Source organism: Heterocephalus glaber, unplaced genomic scaffold (assembly GCF_053883595.1).
Source record: "Heterocephalus glaber isolate CG9 unplaced genomic scaffold, H.glaber_assembly_v1.0 deba00001497, whole genome shotgun sequence".
Lineage (NCBI taxonomy): Eukaryota > Metazoa > Chordata > Mammalia > Rodentia > Bathyergidae > Heterocephalus > Heterocephalus glaber.
Window position 1 is genome coordinate 72,178,845 of NW_028258320.1, and position 19,815 is coordinate 72,198,659.

General features: G+C 38.7%; 1 long non-coding RNA gene across 1 annotated transcript in view; it reads left to right on the forward strand.

The window, feature by feature from the left end:
- The window catches only part of LOC147825750 (uncharacterized), a 346,984-nt gene that overhangs the window by 17,277 nt on the left and 309,892 nt on the right, over window positions 1-19,815 (forward strand). The gene's annotated exons all lie outside the window — the stretch shown is intronic.

The window sequence follows — 19,815 nt, forward strand, 5'->3', positions numbered from 1 at the left end:
TTTTTTTTTTTTTTTGGTACCGGGGATGGAACTTGGATCCTTCTGCTTGCAAGGCAGGTGGCGGAACCACTGAGCTAAATCCCCAACCCTCCTTTTAAAAAAAGTACTTTTTAAAAAAAGATTATTCCTACACTATAGGATCCAGCCATGTCACTTTTAGTTATTTAGCCAGGAGGAACAAGAGTATTTGTTCCTAAGAAGGCTTATTTGGGAATGTTTATAGCAGTTTTATTTGTAATAGCTCCAGTCTGGAAACAATCCAAGTATCCATTAACAAATTGACAGAGATTTCAGGCAGGTAATTTGAGGGTTTACACACCCTCCATGATCCAGTGTTCCAATGTCTCCAATTCTTGGTGTTAATTCCTCTGTATTAAATAAATTCCCAGACAGATTTTCTCCTCATAGAATCTGATATGGTGGCAGAACCTTCAGGCTCATATCTAGTTAGGCTTAAGCCCAGAAGGAAGGAATTTTAGTCCTAGCAACATTTAAATCTCGTTGTCTCTGTTGAGTCACTTGCCATATCTTAAATTAATTATGACAGCAGAAACAATTATTTTTCTGGCTTAGTGTGCTTCTTTCCTCTAGAGGTATAGGTAAAGTAAACTCTACCTAAAATACAGCCACTGCATAATTGGAGACAATGAGACTCAGAGGAAAATTGGGGTATGGGGCCAAAAACAAAGCAAGACAAACCAGGAGTTAATTATTCTAATGCAAAATCACTACATATGTATCTTGCTCCCCAGTAATACCCATGAAATATTACCCAACCTAAAAAAAATAAATAAGGTGCCTGGAATTATAGCTACATGGGGAACTTTTAGATAATTCATGTCCCTATATAGAACAATATAAAATATATACTGGATAGTAATCTTTTCATATAATTCACATATATATATATATTTTGTATAGGCAAAAAGAAAGTAAAATTAGGTTTGCTCTTATTACTTCAAACTACTTTTGGAATTCATTTTGACATTTAGCTTACTGAAAGAGAGTAGGAGGAAGTGTGCATAAGAGTGCACACAAATAAGAAAAATGATATTGTGATTTTTTTAAAATGAATTGCTTTCAATAGGCTTGAACACCTATGTTCATTTTTTTCTGCTGGATGGCCTCTCCGATGTGAAGAAAACCTCCCATTCGACTATGACCTGTAACTTGAACAACTTCCATTACTCACAAATCATGTCTGAATATATGTGGTGGTCCACATACATTCACACACCTGCACAGATGGTTATAGATCAATATAAAGTGAATCTAAATCTTCTTGAAGGTGTTGATCTCATTAGAAGGAATAAAAGTGAAATTAAGGCAGCTAAAGATTAAAAAATTGTTTTCAACTCTCCCTTTCCATTTGGCATGGTTAGCAATAAATAGGCTTAACTTATTTTCACATTTGCTTTCTAAAAGTATTTTCTCCTCAAAGCTAAAAAGAAGAAAGCTCTTGGCTGGGCATAAGATTCTATTTCCTGTAGCAGGAGGGTACAACTGTGAAGCCAAGAAATGTTGTTTTTTTTTCCTTCTCCCTTTCCTTAGAGCCTTGGATAAGCTTTTTTCTGTGCTCTTCCTTTTGCAAAGGGAAAGGTGCAAGTCTATTACTTAGAAGCAAGTCACACTGAAGAGTTGGAAATTATAAAGAAACCAAGGTTCTATGAGGACAAAAATTCACATGGCTCAAGTACAAGGATACAATCCACATGCAGAAGGTTGAGTCTAAACCCATTTCTCTCACCATGTGCTAAACTAAAATCAAAATGGATCAAATAGCAAAATGAACACACTTAAGCTATTGGAAGGTAAAATAGGTAAAAATCTTGACATAGGCATAGGCAAGAACTTTTTGAACACAACTCAAATTGCACAAGAAATAACATTAAGAATCAAATGGAATTACATAAAATTAAAAAGCTTCTTCACAGCAAAGGAAACAACCAAAAGAGTGAAGAGACAACCTACAGAATGGGAAAATGTTTTGCCAGCTGTTTCTTGGAGAGAGAACTAATATCTAAGAACTCAAAAATAAATTAGACCCCCCCCATCAAAGACCTCCCAGAAAATGGACAAAAGAAATGAACAGGTACTTCTCAGAAGAAATAAATACGTGAAAAACTGTTCAACATCTCTGGCTATTAGAGAAATGCAAATTAAAACAACTCTGAGATTTCATCTCCAGAAAAAATGGCCATCAGCAAGAAATCAAATAATAAATATTGCCTGGGCTGTGGGGAAAGAGGACACATTCCACATTGTTGGTGGGAATGTAAACTAGTATACCCTTGTGAACATCAGTAGGGAGACTCCTCAAAAGACTAAAAGACTGAAAGGAGGGGCTGGGGATTTAGCTCAGTGGTTTTGCCGCCTGCTGCGCGAGCACAAGGACCCGAGTTCGATCCCCAGTACCAAAAAAAAAAAAAAAATGAAAAGGAGAAATTCCAGTCAACCCAGCTCTTCCCCTTTTAGGTATCTTTCTCAAAGTGTCAGAGGCATCATATTAGAGTGATGTAGGCATACCCATGTTTATAGCAGCACAACTCATAATAGTTAAATCTTGGAAGTATCCTATATGTCCATCAACAGATGAATGGATAAAGAAAATGTGGTATTTATAGGCAATGGAGTACTATTCTGGCATAAAGAAGAAGAAACTTGAGTCATTTGTAGGAAAATTAATCCACTTTGAAACCATAATATTGAGTGAAATAAATCAGACACACAAGCGTAAATATCACATGAGAAATCCTAAATATAGATAAAGAGCAAATTTTAAAGATAATAGGAAATTGGTAGAGCTTTGCAAATGGGAAAGGGTCAAAGAGATGTCAGATGGGAAGGGAATGTACATGTACCAACTCACAAGGAATGTGATCTTATGAACTACAAACATGTACTAATAAAAAATAAAAATTAAAAAAAATTCATATGGCTCTGGGTGGCAGAGAGTGGTGAAAAGATGCCATGTCCTTTTATACCTATCAGTGTCCCACTTTTCATTTGTGTTATGAAAGATAAGGGACAGTGTGACAGTAATGACTATATAACCAGTATATTATAATGTGATAAGCAAAGGCATGCTAACTGCTAAGAAAATGAGTTTTCATCTTTGTTGATCATTGGAAACTTATATTGTAAGACTCATTACACTGGTAAAAAAGTGGACTATTGGGAGAACTCAAAAATTTTTGCAAATAAAGCTTCAACTTCTAGGCATTTGTTTATACCCTTTCTCCTGCCAAGAATACTCAATACCATCTTTATTGTTTTCCTTATTGTGTACCAAGAGGAACACTGGCTACCCCTCCAATTATCCCTGTGGAGAACATAACCCACCAACCTCCTGGGAAGATTTGCCCTCCCTACCACATGACTGTGCAGCTGGGCCGGGGATTTAGCTCAGTGGTTCCACCGCCTGCCTTGCAAGCAGAAGGACCCGAGTTCGATCCCCGGTACCAAAAAAAAAAAAGAACGACTGTGCAGCCCTTGCCACAGCTGATGGTATCCACAGATTGGGTCTTCTGAGAGGAATCTGGTCTAAGGCCCAAAGACCACGGTCAGATGGAAAATACCAAAGCTAAAGGGTCACAACGTGTTGATAAAGCTGGAACGGTAGAGCTCATCCGGTCCCCAGTGAAAAGGAATGTGCTTTTGTCGCTGTTTTTCCTGATTTGGTCCTCCCAAAAGCCCAGTTGCCCTTTGTTGCCCCTTGTTGCCCCTTCATGGATGTCCTAGTCTACTCAGGCTACCGTAATTGAATACCATAAACCGGGTGGATTAAACAATAGACATTTATTTTCTCTTAATTCTTGAGCCTGGAAGTTGACATCAGAGTGCCATTAGAGTTGGTTTTTGGTGAAGACTGTCTTCTGGCCTGTAAGTGGCCACCTTCTCTCCATGTGTTCACATGAAAGGGAGAGAGTAAGCAAGCTCTTTCTTTGTGTGTCCTCCACTTAAAAAGATACTAATTCCATTGCGAGGCCCTCATCTAAACCTGCTTATCACTCACACATCCCTCTCCAAATATCACTTCACTGGGGGCTAGGATTTCAACATATGGCCTTAGGGAGACACAGTCAGGCCATGGCTCTGTCTTCTGGCCTCTTGTGTCCTTTCAGTAAGCTTCTGTTAGTGGGTTCCTGGGCCTTGTAACCCAGAGAGCCCTGACTGACATTGACTACTTCCATAGAGCTGCATTGTGCCTTAGAGTATACAAAGCACTTTCATAAGCATTGAATTTGTTTCTCACAATAAGTCTGAGATATTATTTTGGTGAGAACACCAAACAAAGGATTTACCTTCTTAACACATTTTTAAGTGCACAAGACAGTTTTGTCAACTGCAGGTACAATGTTGTACAGCAGATCTTTAGAACTTACTGATATTGTTATAACTGAAACTCATACTTGTTGAACAGGGGCCTGGGGAAAATAAGTTTTAGGGAGGGGATACAAATTGCCCAAGGTCACACAGGTAGAGAATGGTGGGTCTGGCATTTAAATGGAAGAATTCTGAGAGGATATTGCCATTTCTGGTATACCTGATATTTTGCCTTCATTTTTAACTACACTGAAAGTTTGACTTAAAAGTTAAAAAGAGGATATGGCTTAAATAACGTTTTTTTCCTTATATGTAGCTCCTGAGTAGGAATCTCACTGCTGGCTTGGTTTTGTTCCCTGTGGTTATGCGGAAACTCAGGTTCCTCAGTGTTATTGCTGTACCACCCTAGGGTGTTGGCCTTGCCTCCTGATCCAAAATATCTCACTCCCATGACCATGTTCCAAGAAGCAGGAGGGGAAAATGGGATTGGGGGAAAGCAGCACTACTCTTGTTTTTAAGAGATGTTTCCTTTAAATTGTACATATAATTTCCTACCACTTTGCATTAGCCACAAGATATTTACCTGCACACATGTAACAGCAAGAGAGGCCGGCAGATGGAAACTTCATTCTAAGCTGCCTTGTCCTCAGCTGACGATCAGTGTTATATTGATAGGGGTTCATCATTTCTTAGCACGTAATGGATTGGGGTTGACAGCTAGAAGTCTCTGCCTACCCAACTCAAGTTCTTTCCACTCTGACTTTGGAGGATCTTGTGGGCCACAGTGAGGTTTCCTATTTTTGTCTTTCTTAATGCGTGAAATCCAGAGAAACCCTAGATGTCTTGCCTCTTCTCTTTCCGCAGTGTCAGAATTTCAGGTCATAGCCTAAGGGTGAGGATGACTGACTAAGTTCATCCTCTGTGTGTCACTTCCTCCTTGGGCCAAGCTTAGCATCAAGACCATCATATCCTCCCAGTTTTCTCCTGTAAGTCTCATAATGGAGTGAAGGAATTAGATGATATCACTCCTCAGCTCAAGTACTGGCAGAGGCTGAGACACCACCAGATTAGCCCATCTGAAAGGCCTGTGAACAGACCATTTCAGAGAGAGGTAACAGTAGAACTAGATCTCCTCCTTCCTATGTCCATGCTCTCATTTACACCAGGAATCTTTGTGTTTCCAGCCTCCACCTTACTGTAAGAGTGCTCTTTTCCTGCTTTATAGAGCCAAACCCAAGATAACCAGCAAGCACCTACAAGGCTCCCATGATAAGGTCTTCCCTGAACCATGAAGGGAAGGCTCAGAGGGCACTAGCCTCCTCACCTAGGCTACGGATATGTGTGTGTTTCCTCTGCCACATTTGCTCCAAGGGGGGCCTGATCCTGTTGACCAAGGCAGTAGGGAAACTACATGACACATGAGTCAGGAGTCTGCCTTCAGGCTGCTTCCTGAGGCAGCAAATCTTCCACAGATCTATGACCCTGGAGTAGATTTGAACTAATTGATTAGCTTGGAGGGGCCCCTGCACTGAATTGTACAATTACCAGAAATAAATACCATATGAACTGACATGATTAATGTGGATGCAAATACCAAAGAAAGTAATAAAGATTTGACACTTATTAAAAAGTGTTGCCAGAAAAATATGAGTGATTATTTTAATATAAGCGTGGTATGCGGCTTATCCTCCTGCTTCTCCTTAATTTCCCCACAGGCAGGCCACTGTGCATGCCATACCCTTGTGAGGCAAATGAGAAATTATATTTGGAATTAAATTTTAAAGACCGAATTGCAATCATTTTAATTATAAGTCACCCAATGTGGGTCTCAAGCTAGACAGCCCCCCCCAGGCCCTGATGAATAGTGCCAGCCTTGGCATGGGCCTAAGATCTGAGGCAGGGAACTTGGTTTTGTGACAGACATTGGTGTCTATGCTCGGCTCCCATGGAGAAGAGAATTTTGTTATTATTCATTATTATTAAATGCAAAATCAGATTGAGAGCTTTTTCATGCTGATATCCCCAGGCCCTCTAGCTACACAAATCCTATTAAACCTAATGGGACTCCTCTGCTTAAGGCTCCATCCTCTAAATCCAGAAGACGCACCTTAGTGCACATATTGAAGGAGCCCCTGAAGTCTATTTGGTAAATAATCTATACATTAAATTCCCATTTAGTTATCATTAGAACTCTGAAGGATTCCTCCAGCACATGTACTGAATTTATACCAGGTACTAGGAATTCTGCAATAACTGGTAACCCTTTCTGATTGAGGATAGTAAAAACAACACACTTGTCCTTCCTATCCAACACCTGTTCCTCCTCCTGTGTTTTTAATTTCAGTTATGAGTATCACCCTTCTCGCTGATATTCTTCCCTTCTCCCCATTTTCAGCCAAAGGAGGCAACATTAATCATCCACACTCAATTTCCAGGAATGTGACCTTAGATCACCCCAGCCCACCATTGTCCATACACAGGACTGGTTCTGACAGTGAAACATTCTCCAATTCATCCTATTATCTAGCTCTATCCTCCACATCTCTGGTCACTGAGCTTGTTGAATTCTACTTTCTGTACATCTTCCTCATTGGTTTACTCTCTTCCTATCCTAATTATTGCCAACTACTTAGAGATGCTTCAAAGTTTCCTTATCATCATTTAAATGAGGCCCAAGCTCCTTGTCCTGGAAATATAGATCCCCGCTGATCTGATCTCTCCTAACTGCAACCTCACCTGTCATCAACCCCTGGTCTACACTATCCTTGAAGCCTTTCCCAATTCACTGCAGTTCTTTATTAAATTCAGCAGCTATTTCAAGCCATTATGCTTTTGCTTAGAACATCTTCCCCAGCAACCAGGCTCCTTCCTCCTCAATATTCCAAACTCAGCTCTTCTATGAAGCCTTTCCTGTCCCCGGCCTGGATGGACTTACTCTCTCTCCTGAGTTACTAATGAGTTCAGACTTTAATCATAGCATTGTGGCCCTTAGCCAAGCCCCTCCTTATTGGAGATAGAAGTTTGATTCTCTATTTAAGATGATGGCTGCAGATCTCACCATTGTCCCCTTCCCCCTTTGTAATAGTAACAGATCTTTGGGGAAGCACTTTGCAACTGTGTGACTGTCCTGTTACCAATATTTTACACAGAGGTTTAACAGATATTAATAGTCCTTCCTTAAATCGTTACATTGGAAGTTGAAAAATGCTAATTTTCTATCTTTGTTTTTTCTCACATTTATTAGCCTTTATTGTTCTAAAAAGTACGACTTTTCTATTGCCTGTTTCTATTTCTAAATAACCCAGAAATATTTTCAAAAGCATCCAGCATATTATAATTTTCTATCCTTATATGTATTTCTGATGTTTAAATTGTTTCAAATTTTGCCAATAGAACTGTTCAAGTCAGCTCCTGTGTCCCAATGTGACCCCATTATACTTGAGCATTATCTGACACTATAAGAACTACCAAGATCACCCCACAGGTCTCTGCTACAGACCTGAATCACGTTTCTCTGGTTGCTTTTTGAGTGAATAGCATTTAGGATTCAAGACATGAGGCTACTGGAAACCATTGATTTTAACGCCCTTTCCGTAGGGATCAGGAAATGCATGTTTTAAAAAGATGAGTTTCTATTCAAATTTTCTACTCAAATTTAAGAGCATTGACCCTACATATTTTTATCTTCTTTCATGTTGTTTATGTATACCTTTTCTATTTTAGTAACCATCTTTGTTCTAATGTTAATATATTTACTTTATACTACCTAGTTCATAAAAGAGTTTCTGGAGCACTTTAACCCTTCTATATAAGGTTCCAGGATTGTTTGCAGGGCTTTTTTTTTTATAAGAAATTATTTTGAAGTAATTATAGATTCACAAGAAGTTGAAAAAAATGGTCAGGATACCCTTTGGTATCCTGCATACCAAATGGTCCTGCATACCCTTTACCATAGTTTCCCTGGTTACATATTGCTTAACTTATAGTCCAAAATTAAGACGAGGATATTCACATCAGCGTAATTCACAAATCTAATTCAGATTTCACTAATTCCATATCCACACAGCAGCATGTGGATGTGTGCATTTGTAGCTCTGTACAATTTTATTGCAGGTGCAGACCCTTGTAATCTTCCCCACAATCAAGATTCAGAACTGCTTTCTGGCCACAAGGCTCCCTCCTTTGTAGTTCTTTCTGTCTTAGGATTTATCCCTCCAAATACTCATGATCAGAGCATTGTATGAGTTACTTGAACGAAGTCTTTGTATGCTCATGCCATTGATTTAACACAGTTTCATTTGTTTCTGTTTGTCCTCAGTTTTAAGGTTTGCTTTTTTCTCATTCCTTTGATCAATCTTTCAGAAGCAAAAGCATAGAAAGGAATGTTTGGAGAGTTTCTGCTGCCACCCCTGCCTCCCCCCTGAGCCCATTGCCACCTATCTAGTAGAGGTAACAGCTTTCGATGGTTTATGGTGGATTTTTTTCCTGTAGTTCCTTTTTCAAACATTCTGTGTGTATTTTTCTTATTTTTTTTTCTTGCATGAAAAACACCACAGTGTATATACTTTTTGCTGTAGCAGTGGCTCTCAGACCACCTTCGGTCAGGCCCCAGGTTCCATGTGCTCTCCGGCCTCCTCGACAGAAGTGTTCATATGTGAGAGGGAAAGAGGGGAGGCTAGGAAGGCTGCAGCTTGACCACCTCCCACACCTCCCTTCCACCTGATTTACATGTAGAAATTGTGTGGGATATTTTGTTTGGAATAAAAGATTAAAAGCCACTCATTTAGATTGAAGAAGGAAGAATGATACACAAGTTCCACAAATCCAGGTCAAAACATGACTCTTTCTGCCCTGAGGATACCCCACTCTAACACAGAGGCCATTTACAGTGACGAGGAGCTGGACGGTGGTTATTTTTGGCTCTTCTCCATGTGCCACCCCACCCCTAGCTCTTGTCTTTCTTCTCTGCCTCACCTGTGTCCTGGCCAAGGCTGACCTCCATGGATTGCACCAGAAGGATTTCCTTCCTCTAATTTGTAGCTGGGTCTGGCCAGTAGAAGGCATTGATAGCAGAAGGTGAGAACAGAGAGGTTTAGGGTTGCCACATTGAATTTAATTTAAAATTTAGATATACTGTGAAACAATTTGTAATGCAACTACGTCCCACGAAGTATTTAGGACACACTGATACTACAGAATTATTTGTTATCTATCTGAAATTGCCGCCTTCCCGTGTGCTGTATTTTTGTGGCAATCCTGGAGAGGCTAGGCTAATTCCTCCTTCTCCTGCTGCACCCTTATCAGGGTTTAGATCACGGCTGCATCTCTTTGGCAACAGCTTCTATCAGGGTCCCTTCCATAGCTCCAGCTTTCTCTGGGCTCTGAAAACTGGTTCCATCAAGGCTCCCACAGTTCCCAGTCACTGAGAGCTCCACCCTCTCTAGTTGGTTCACCTAAGCCTGCCTTGGCCTTAGGAAAGAGTCCCTTTATAAAATTTGACTCCAATTTGAAGCCCTTTGGAGTAGGCTCTGCTTCCTGTCCAACACAAGGGTCAGGCCTCAGGATGGGACACCCCAGCTTGGGACCTCATGCTGTGCCCATTCTTCACTCAGGGAGCTTGGTCAAGTGGCCAGTCATCAGCATATCATTGTCCACAGAGACACCTGGCATCAGAATATGCCATGGGTGGAGATGATTTCCTGTGCAGATAATTTAGGCTGGATCCCAACTTGGGTTCCAGAAACATACAAAATGTTAGTATTGCTGTCCATTTGTGTGTGTGTGTGTGTGTGCATGGGTATACATATATTTTCTAATTCTATTCTGAAAGTTCACTTCTTAGAAGAATTTCTGAAGGGGAAATTCTAAGAAAAATTTCTTTTTTTTTTTTTTTTAAAAAGCATAACCCTGGTTTTCTTATGAGATAATGTGCCATATCTGCCATAAAACAATGGTGATACAGTTTAAGGGGGCTGGGTGTGATCCCCAGGGGGAGGAAGAGCCGTGTTTCTATTAGCTTGTGATGTTCAGGGCACTGAAGTACTGTGTGCCATCTATTCAGTGAGCAGTGATTTTTGTTGACTCCCGATTTATAATTTAAGTGTATATTTATTACTATATATTTATATGTATTTATGCATTCATATATATTTATATGCATTTCATATATTTACATATTCTTATATACATGATTTATAATTTCAGCATATCTAGGAGGTAATGTTTTTTCTATTTTTAATAAAATAAAAAGTAGTTGATTTCTTCAAGTTTTTGTTTAATCACAAACTTTTAAATTCACACATGAATCGAAGATAATTTCCATAATTCCTTGCAGCAATTCATTTGCAAGATTGTTTTTTGATGTCTACTTTAATCTAAGCATACATTATCTCTCAAGAGGCCCATGGGTATCCCATCAACATACAATATTGTATAAAGCATAGAACAGACTAGAAAAAGTCCCGACCAAGTGCAGTCTCACTGTCTTAACTATCCAGATGATCTCTGAACTTCGGCCAGTGTTTTCACTGTTTCACTGTTTGAGTGTTTCATCCTAGGCCTCTGGGTTCTTCTTTCTGAGACTGACAGGGATGTATCAGGGAACGTGGATACCTTTTCTACCCTTCCCAATGGCACACATCCTATTCCTCAGGAGTCTGGAGTCCTGGGTGATGCCCTAGCTCACTCTTTTCTAGGTGTTCACTTCAGATAAACTTAGCTTTCCTAATCCTCAGTTCTCCTACATGAAATAGGCATAGTTATACCAGTTCCACTCCTTCAGGGGACTTTGGATGATTCTCAAAGAACTGAAAGACTTGAAGGTCCTTCGAAGTGTTAAAAGCCAATACAAGTCCACTGTAAGGTTAGAGCAAATGGATCACTTTGACAAAACTGAATGGAAACATCAAGGAAATGGGGTTTTTTTTTCATATTTTTCCCCTATGAACAAGTAACAATTTGACCCTACTTGTTATTTTATACTTCTGGGAGAGATTTTCTTTCATTTTAACAAATTTGATCTAAGTACCTGCCATGGATCAGACACAGTGGCAGAAAGGATAAATGAGAGCTTAGTTCATAACCCCTGTGGTTGGGAGCTCATAATCTTAATTTGGAAACTACTAACTAGGAGACAATATGGCAAGAACAATCAATGTATCTTCAAAGAACCCTGGGAGCAGTAGAAGGAACAGTGGATTCTGCCTGGGGAACCAGAATAGTTGTGGGGAGGTTTTGGACTAGATGTTCTTTTGTTCATTCATTAAAAAAAAATCACTTTTAAAGAAGGGAATGGAATATGAGAAAATGGAAAAATAGGAACAAAATCTTTGTAAATAGGGAGGAATGGAGGGGTTGAAGGGAGGGCTGGGCAAGGGTGAAAAATAAGAACCAAGAGAGACTATGTAAAGGTGCAAATTTCCAATGATGAATGTCATTATATTGTATACCTAAAATGTACCAATGATTAGAATGAATAATCGATAATGCAAAATAGGAAGAAAAGGTCCAAAGGGGTAGGGGTAGCGGGAGGGACAGGAGAAAGGAAAGAAGGAAAAGGAAAAATGATGAGAAATGGAAAAAATGGAAATAAAGTCCTTGTAAATAGGAAGGGTGGAGCGGGTAAAGAGAGGGCTAGGAATGGGGAAAAAATAAGAACCAAGATGCATTATATAAAGGTACAATTCCCAATGAGAAATGTAATTGTGTTGTATATCTACAATGTACCAATAAAAGAATTTAAGAAAATAAATAAAATTTTAAAAATCACTTTTGAATCTTAGTTTTGTCATAGGAACTGTGCTCAGTCCTGGGAACATAGCAATGAGCAAGTCAGATGGTTTATGTTTTCCAGGGCTTAACGGGACATGCAAATATTACCTAAGTATTTTATTTGCTATATAAAGCAAATATATCATTATAATCTATGATAAGTGTACACTAAGAGAAGTTCAGGGCACTCTGGCAGAGTCCAACTGACCTGGCATAGTGGTTCAGGAAAGGAAATTAACTTATCATAGTGGATTAGAGAAGGATTTTCCAGGAAATAATAACAAGGTGAGACTCTGAGGATGTTTAGAAATGGAATGAATAGAAGAAAGATGAGCATTGTAAAAACACCAAGGCATGGTAGGAAGATACATTGAGACACAAGATACATGGAGACAAGGAAACATCCTGAAGGTTTACCAATCTTTCTAAAGTTTCAGCTTATTTTCTGCCCTCTTTCTATTATTTCTTCTCAAGTCACCAAGTAAGACAGCAGTGATCACTAGTTTTGAGACATCTTGCATCCTTTCGGCTATGTCTCCTTTTATTGCATTTATCCTGAGTTATTCCCCAGAAAAGGAGAAATGAGTAGAAAGGTTGGGAAGAGCAGGAAGTATGCCTCTCAGGAATAAAAGTTCAAAGACATTTCTATCTTTAAGTTTTCATACAAACATAACTCTGTTTCAGCACTCTGTTTCACAATTACAAAAAGCCTTACAAGTAGAAAGTGTTTGTTTCCTGATTTTACAATTACTATATGAGCAGAAAGGATCAGTTTCTATGGCAGAAGGTAATAATACATAGAGGAAGTGTGCATCATTGGCCAGGCATTGCTCAGAGGGCTTTGGGAATGTTTCTAATTTAATCTCAGAGTAACTCCAAAGTAGATACTAGTATAATCCTCATTCTACATAGGAAAGAGTGGGACATAAAGCAGGTGAGCAGCCTGCCACAATAATAATAGTAAGGGAAAAAGCCAGGCTTTGAACTCAAAAAGTCTGATTATAGATGCTAGCAGCATCAATTCTTGGCCTTTTGGCTAAGATCAAGTGTACAGATGCTAGGATCTTAATCACTATGTTACTTAGGAGTCACCCAGTACAGACATGGTAATGAATCAGTTTCTAGAAAAGAACAGGTTATTATGAGCAAGTTAGACACCTGTAGATGTGTTTACTATATATACCAGCTCTGGTGTTATGGTTGTGTCTAGATGTCCCCCCAGGCTCATGCAGTCATAAGTGGGCTTTTTCATGTGTGGCTGAATCTAGAGTGTGTGATTGATTCATGATGCAATGCTAGGACTAAGGGTAGGTGATTACTAAATTAGCCCACTGCTTAGTTTGGTACCATCCTAATCCCAGTAACCTGAATACAATATAAGGGACAAAAAGAGGTTTGTCTTGCCCCTTGCTTGCTTTGCTACCTTCTACCCACCATGAACTGTTTCTCCTCGGTGATGCCTATCTGCTATGCGCCACCCTGCCTTGGAGCCAGCTGACTATAGATTGAAACCTCTACAATCTGTGAGATAAATAAACCTTTCCTCCTTTAATTTTGGGTGCTGGATATTTTGTCTCAGCAATGATAAAGTAACTAAGACATCTGGCTGAGAAACTTCTTTCTAGTACTTCTACTCAGGTCTTCCTCAGATGTCAGGACCACAGGCCAGAATACATTGCAGAGTTCTAATTGACTGAATTGTGTGCTACCAAAATGCATACAGAGAAATATGCAGAAACTATTACAGGCATACTTTCCTAATTAGGTGTAGATAATTCTCTTGCCACTGAATTTGTAAAATTACAACCAGGAAGGTGCAGGAATTTCAGATGCTTTTCATTTTCCATTCTATAACATCCTCTAGAAGTTGGTGTTTGGCTCCTTCTTCGCAGAATGTAGTTATGTCTTCACTACTTCCCTGTACATTCACCTGCAGAGAACTTTCTTCATTTTGCCTTTAAGTCATGGTGCAGAGAATTTATTACCTCATTAGTTGGAAAGATTTGAGCAGGTCATTTAGGGATAACACCATTTCTAATTATTTTTCTCTCAGAGAAAGACAAGGAAGCAAATAGAATTGCCTACAGTAAAAGAAGGTTCTGAAAGTACTGGAACCTCCTTAGTTTCAAGGGATGTTTCTTCATAGCCAGCAAGAAAGGTTGATAAATGGATGTCACTACCTAGCTCAGAAAATGAAACAACAATACCTTTTCCCTTGGTAACTTGCATTCTCAAGAGGACTTTTGGCCACATAGGAGTAAGCGGGTCCAGCTTATAACCATATTCTACCATCAGAATATTATAATATTGGGAGCAACAGCAGACATGACCTCAGGAGAGAAGAAAAAATAGTCACTGCACGGTAGCAATTCACCATTAGGGAGGCATCCACAAGTCCTTGGAAGAACTTTTATGGGATTGTAAAGTTCACATAATTATAAATGTGGAAGAAGTCAGAGAAACAGACTCCAAACTATTATTTTCACTGTTTTCAAGGGTTACAGAAGCAGCAACTATAACTATCACAATAGAGTTTTGATATAAACAGCATCATGTATGCTAGAAATTCTAGCCACTGCTATCAGGAAAGAAAAAAAACATGGAAGATGTGTAAATTGGACAGGAAGAAGTAAAACTCACTCTTCATAAACAACATAATTGCCCATGTAAAGAAACCCAAGAAATCTAAAAAACAAAACAAGTAAAAAACCTCCAGAATCTAGATGTAAGTTTAACAACATCCTAGCTTACAATGTCAATATACAAAATTGTGTTTCTGTATATGCCAATGAAATGCTGAAAAGCAAATAACAATAAATATTTACATTTATGAGAAAATGCAGATGAAAGAAAATCAGTAATACATGGAAAGATACTGTGTTCATGGACCAAAAAACTCAAAATATATATCAATAGGATTCCTGGTAGATGTAGACAACTGATTTTAAAATTCATATGGAAAGATAAATGAGGTAAAACAAAATTGAAAACAAAAAGTGGGAAAAATCTCATGTGTTTTCAGTGTTTACTATTAAACTATAATAAAGTGTAGGGATAATACATAAATTTGGAAAAATGGAATAAAGACCCCAGAAACCATACAAATATTGCCAATTGATTGTTAATTTTATTTTATTGTCAATTGACACTAATTGTACAAAATTATGGAGTAAATGTGACATTTCAATACATATATACAGAGTCAATTGATTTTTTTCGAAGATGCAAAGTAATAGAGGAAGGATATTCTTTACAACAAATTTCATTAGGACAATTACTTCCAATAAAAATTACCTACACCTTACCTTTTTTACAAATGTTTCTCAAAATGAATAAGATCTAAATGGAAAGTCATAAAATATTTGTGAGAAGTTAGGGAAAGCAGTCTTTAATATGATACCAAAAACATGATGTAGAAAAGAACATAAGAGTAAATTGGACTTTATCAAATTTAAGCTGTCTCCTTGACAGAAATTGTAAAGAGAATGAAATAACCTGGGATAAAATATTTCAAAATCACTTATCTACAAAGGACTTACACCCAAACAATATTAAAACTTATAAACATCAATAATAAGAAAACTCAATTAAAATAGACAAACTACTTGAGCAAACACTTCATCAAAGAGGACACACTGAAAGCCACCAAACAGCTGAATGGATGCTTACCTTCATTAGGTGTTAGGGAAGTGGCAGGTAAACTCATGACATCAACACACTCCTATTAGAATGGGTAAAGTAAAAAGTACTGACACTACCAAGTATTGGAAAACAACTGGGTTTTCTTATAAATTGCTCCTTGGGAGGCAAAATCATATTGCTACTCTACAAAACAGTTTGTCAGTTTTTCATAAAATAAAATATGTACTAAGCATATGATCCCGAAATCCTACTCCTTGGTATTTACTGGAGAGATATGAACAGTGGTATTCCCATAAGAACCTGTACTCAACCCTTCTATAATAGCCAAACCTAGAAACAACCTAAATGTCCTTCGGTAGGTAGATGGTTGAATATAATGTGGTCTATCCTTCAATGGAATACTATTCAGCCATGAAATGGAATGAACGATTCATAGATAAACCAACTTGGGTGAATCCTGGAGTCATTTCAGTGGGAGAAAGCAGCTGGTGTGAAATTTTACACGCAACATTTTTCCATTTATATGGCATTCTCCAAAAGGCAAAATTGTAGAAGTGGAGAACTTCTGAATGGTTGCTGGGGTTTGAGGGTGGGCAGGGTATAACTATAAGGGATAATATGAGGGTGTTTTATTATGTGACAACTGTTTTGTATCCTGATTGCAGTGGGTGTCAAAATGATTCTTAGTCACCTGGATTGTGCTGTCATTTATCAACACTGGCAATATAGAGAAAGAGCTTTCAACTTGGGAAGAAAACTGTTACTCTTGTTTATTTCGTTAACTTATTTATACTGACACAGTTGCTCGATGGCCTTTCTCAGTATTATTGCAAAGTATGCTTTTTCCTACACTGTGCTTGACAAATATACTCAACCTAGATTACGTGTGTAGCTCAAGGATAGAGCGCTTGTCCAGCATGTGTGAGCCCTGGGTTTGATCCCCAGCACAACAAAATAAACAACCATGAAAAGACAAAACACACCCCACTTGTCACTGAGGAATAGCCTTTCTCACTCTGTTCACAGAGCCTCTCTGCTCAGCTTGTGAGTATTCTGAGTCATCTGAGCAGAAGTGACTTTCTCGTATCAGTGCTTGCTGCAGAGTTACAGTAAATTTATACAAGGTTCCAATGATTTGTTAACTAAAGAAGTAATTTTCCAATTTCAGTCTGAAACATAGTCCCTTGTGGGAAACAAAATCATCAATGTGCACTCCAGTAGTGCCAGTACGAAGCGTTCCTTCCTTAATCCATACCATCTTTGCATCATTTTTGTTCACAGTTTTATGTCTGGCATTCTTAAGGCTACAAGTGCAAGCATTCTAAAGGTTTTTCTTCTGGACCAGCAATCTTTGGGGCTTGGGTTTGTTCTTTGCTACCTTCAGTCTGGACTTTTACCATCTTCCAGTACATTTAGGGATCTCCGCCTTAGTTAAAGACAGAATCCCAGTACCCAAATCTCATCCTAGGCTGCATATTTAATTTTGTGTCTACTTCTTGGATTATGTTGTACACTGCAACTCTTTAAGGGACATATATAGTCCTACTAAGAAAATGGGAGGACGTGAAGTCTAGCATAGTTTTAGCAAACCTGTTGAGGATAATTTAAAAGAATCTTGTTTGGCTTTTCTTTCTAAATTCTTCCCTTCCTTTCTTTTCTTTCTCTTGCTTTCCATTCCTTTTTCTCCTTTTTTTACCTTCCTTTCAAAAATGCATCAAAAATGAATACTTCTTTGAATCAACAGTGTTTCTGAGAAATAAGTGTTTTTAACAGAGAGTGCAGTTTCAGGAGTCCTCTTCTCAGTAAGGTAAGCATTTAGGTACATCTAATTTTTTGGTATGTGCTTGGTCTTGGTGCTTTGGAGAACAATTTGAAAACATGGGAGATGGAGAACTCTGCTTTTCTAAGTCTTGGAACTTCAAAAATCTCCAGTGCAAATTTTATCTAGGAAATCTTTATTACAAATTGAAGATTAATATCACTTTGTAAGATGTGAAAGATGAAGGGTAACCCAACCTTGAAAAATGCCCAGGTTACATGGTAGAGTGGTGCTGTGTTCATGCTTTTGGAAGTAGAGAAAGTCTATTTACTCACTTTAATAACTACGGCCACAGTGATGGCATAAATTGTATTCCATGGCCAGAGAACAATTTGGAAGCAATTCCTGAAGGAGGGTGGTGCGTTTCCTTTGGTTGGTGGCCATGCTGAGTCTATGCCCATGTGGGAGGACCGATTTCTCTTTTTTACTTAATGCTTCAGTGTTTAATTGGACTCTAAAGCCATTTTTTTAAGATTTTACTTTCTATTGACTATTAAGTTATTTTATAATCATAAAGGATGTAACCTATGTTATAATAAAAAGATATAATGAACATAGAACTCTATTGAACACAGAAATTTTTTGAAGTATACACTTCCCCTAGATTCTTATTGAACAGATAGCTTTTATAAACACTACAAATATTATGCATTATCAGGTACATATTGTCTTTGTTTATTTCTTTTAAAATGAAAGTCCATTCTTAACTGCAAAAATGTTGTCTACTATTGTGAAAGTATACACAATGCTAAAATGTAGAAAGAAATTACAAAATATAGAAAACTATATTCCACCTTTTCATGAATAGTGTTTCAAAGGTGTGTGTGTGTGTGGCGGGGGGAGACCATCTAGACAGGCTTTGTGAGAACAACTATGCTGTTTATTCACTCAGATGTGAGTGAGCTGAGTTCCAGAAGGGAGTCAGCACAGGGTGGAGGAGAGCAAAGATTTTTTAAGGGGGAGGTGGTTGCTAGGCATCAGCCAAGAGAGTTGCTGCCTTAAGGAGTCTGGGGGCAGAGATAGTGTGGCCTGTGCTCCTTGGACTATGTGGCAATGCAGATGTTTCCTTGCACCCAGGGCAGTGTAACTGTATTTGGACTTCTGGGAACCAAGGGCTAGGGCATGGTACGCTACAATGGCCTTTCCTGCTGAGCGCAACAAATAGTAGACTGCATTAAAAATGCCATCCTTGATTAGGTGTAAGTAAGGGGTGATAGAAGTACTGGAGGCAGAAGAGGAAGAACCAGCAAGAACTACTCATTAAAATTTTCCCCAGTTAAGCCACATGTTTAGAGGAGAAGAGGAGGTAATAGTTTGGGGTGTATGTGTTTGAAGATAGGAGGTACCTTGGAGAAGTTCTGGAAATGGACAAAGGTAGTTAAATCTAGACAGCAAGGTTGATTGGCACACAAGAAGGATGAGCTTGTGAAGAAAGCGTTTCTCTTTGGGGAGGTTCTTAGGCCAGATGCAGTCATTAATGTCCATGTGGCTAATCTCTCAGCAACAATTTGAGCAGTTTTGGACTAAGCTTCCCAATTAATTTTTGTTAAAGTCTTATTTGTTGAAAATTTCAATTCAATGAAAAAGTTCAAAATGGATTTGTCTATGCATCCATACGTGTTGGTATTTGTTTGTGTGTGTGTGTGTGTGTGTGACCCACACATGTCTGAACCAATTGATAGTAATATAGAACTGGTGCTTTGGTCTCAATTATGGAAATGACAAGAGTTCACAAAGTCTGTCAGCTTCAGGCTAGTGTGTGGGATTCACAGAGCCTTCAGTCTCAGCCAAGACTCAGGCATTTCTATTTGGAGTCCAGAGAGAACCCACAGCCTCCTTTCCTGCTAAGCACTGCTCCTGGGTGCAAAACTCATTGGTCAGTGATGGTTTATTGCAATCCATGGAGGCCAAGAAGCTGAAAAGAGTATATCAACTTGGAATAGCAAGTAGGTTTTGTTTGTTTAGCTTCTTTTTTCCCCTCACTTCTCCTGAGGAGGCCTTGGCTGCTAAGTCACAAGAAGCATAATAAACACATCCACATCCTAGATTTAATCAATTTCAGAGTCTCTATTCTGTTTGCTGACTAGTTTGATTGTATTGAATTTCCTCAGGAGGTTGGGAAGAGTAACGGTGGCTTATATCCCAGAATGAATCTAGGGCCCTTGCATGAATGTCTCATCTTTTGTTTGTGACAAATCTAGTAAAGATTAGTTTTGTAACTACAAGAATGGCTCCTTGCCTGCTAGCTGCCCCTAGAC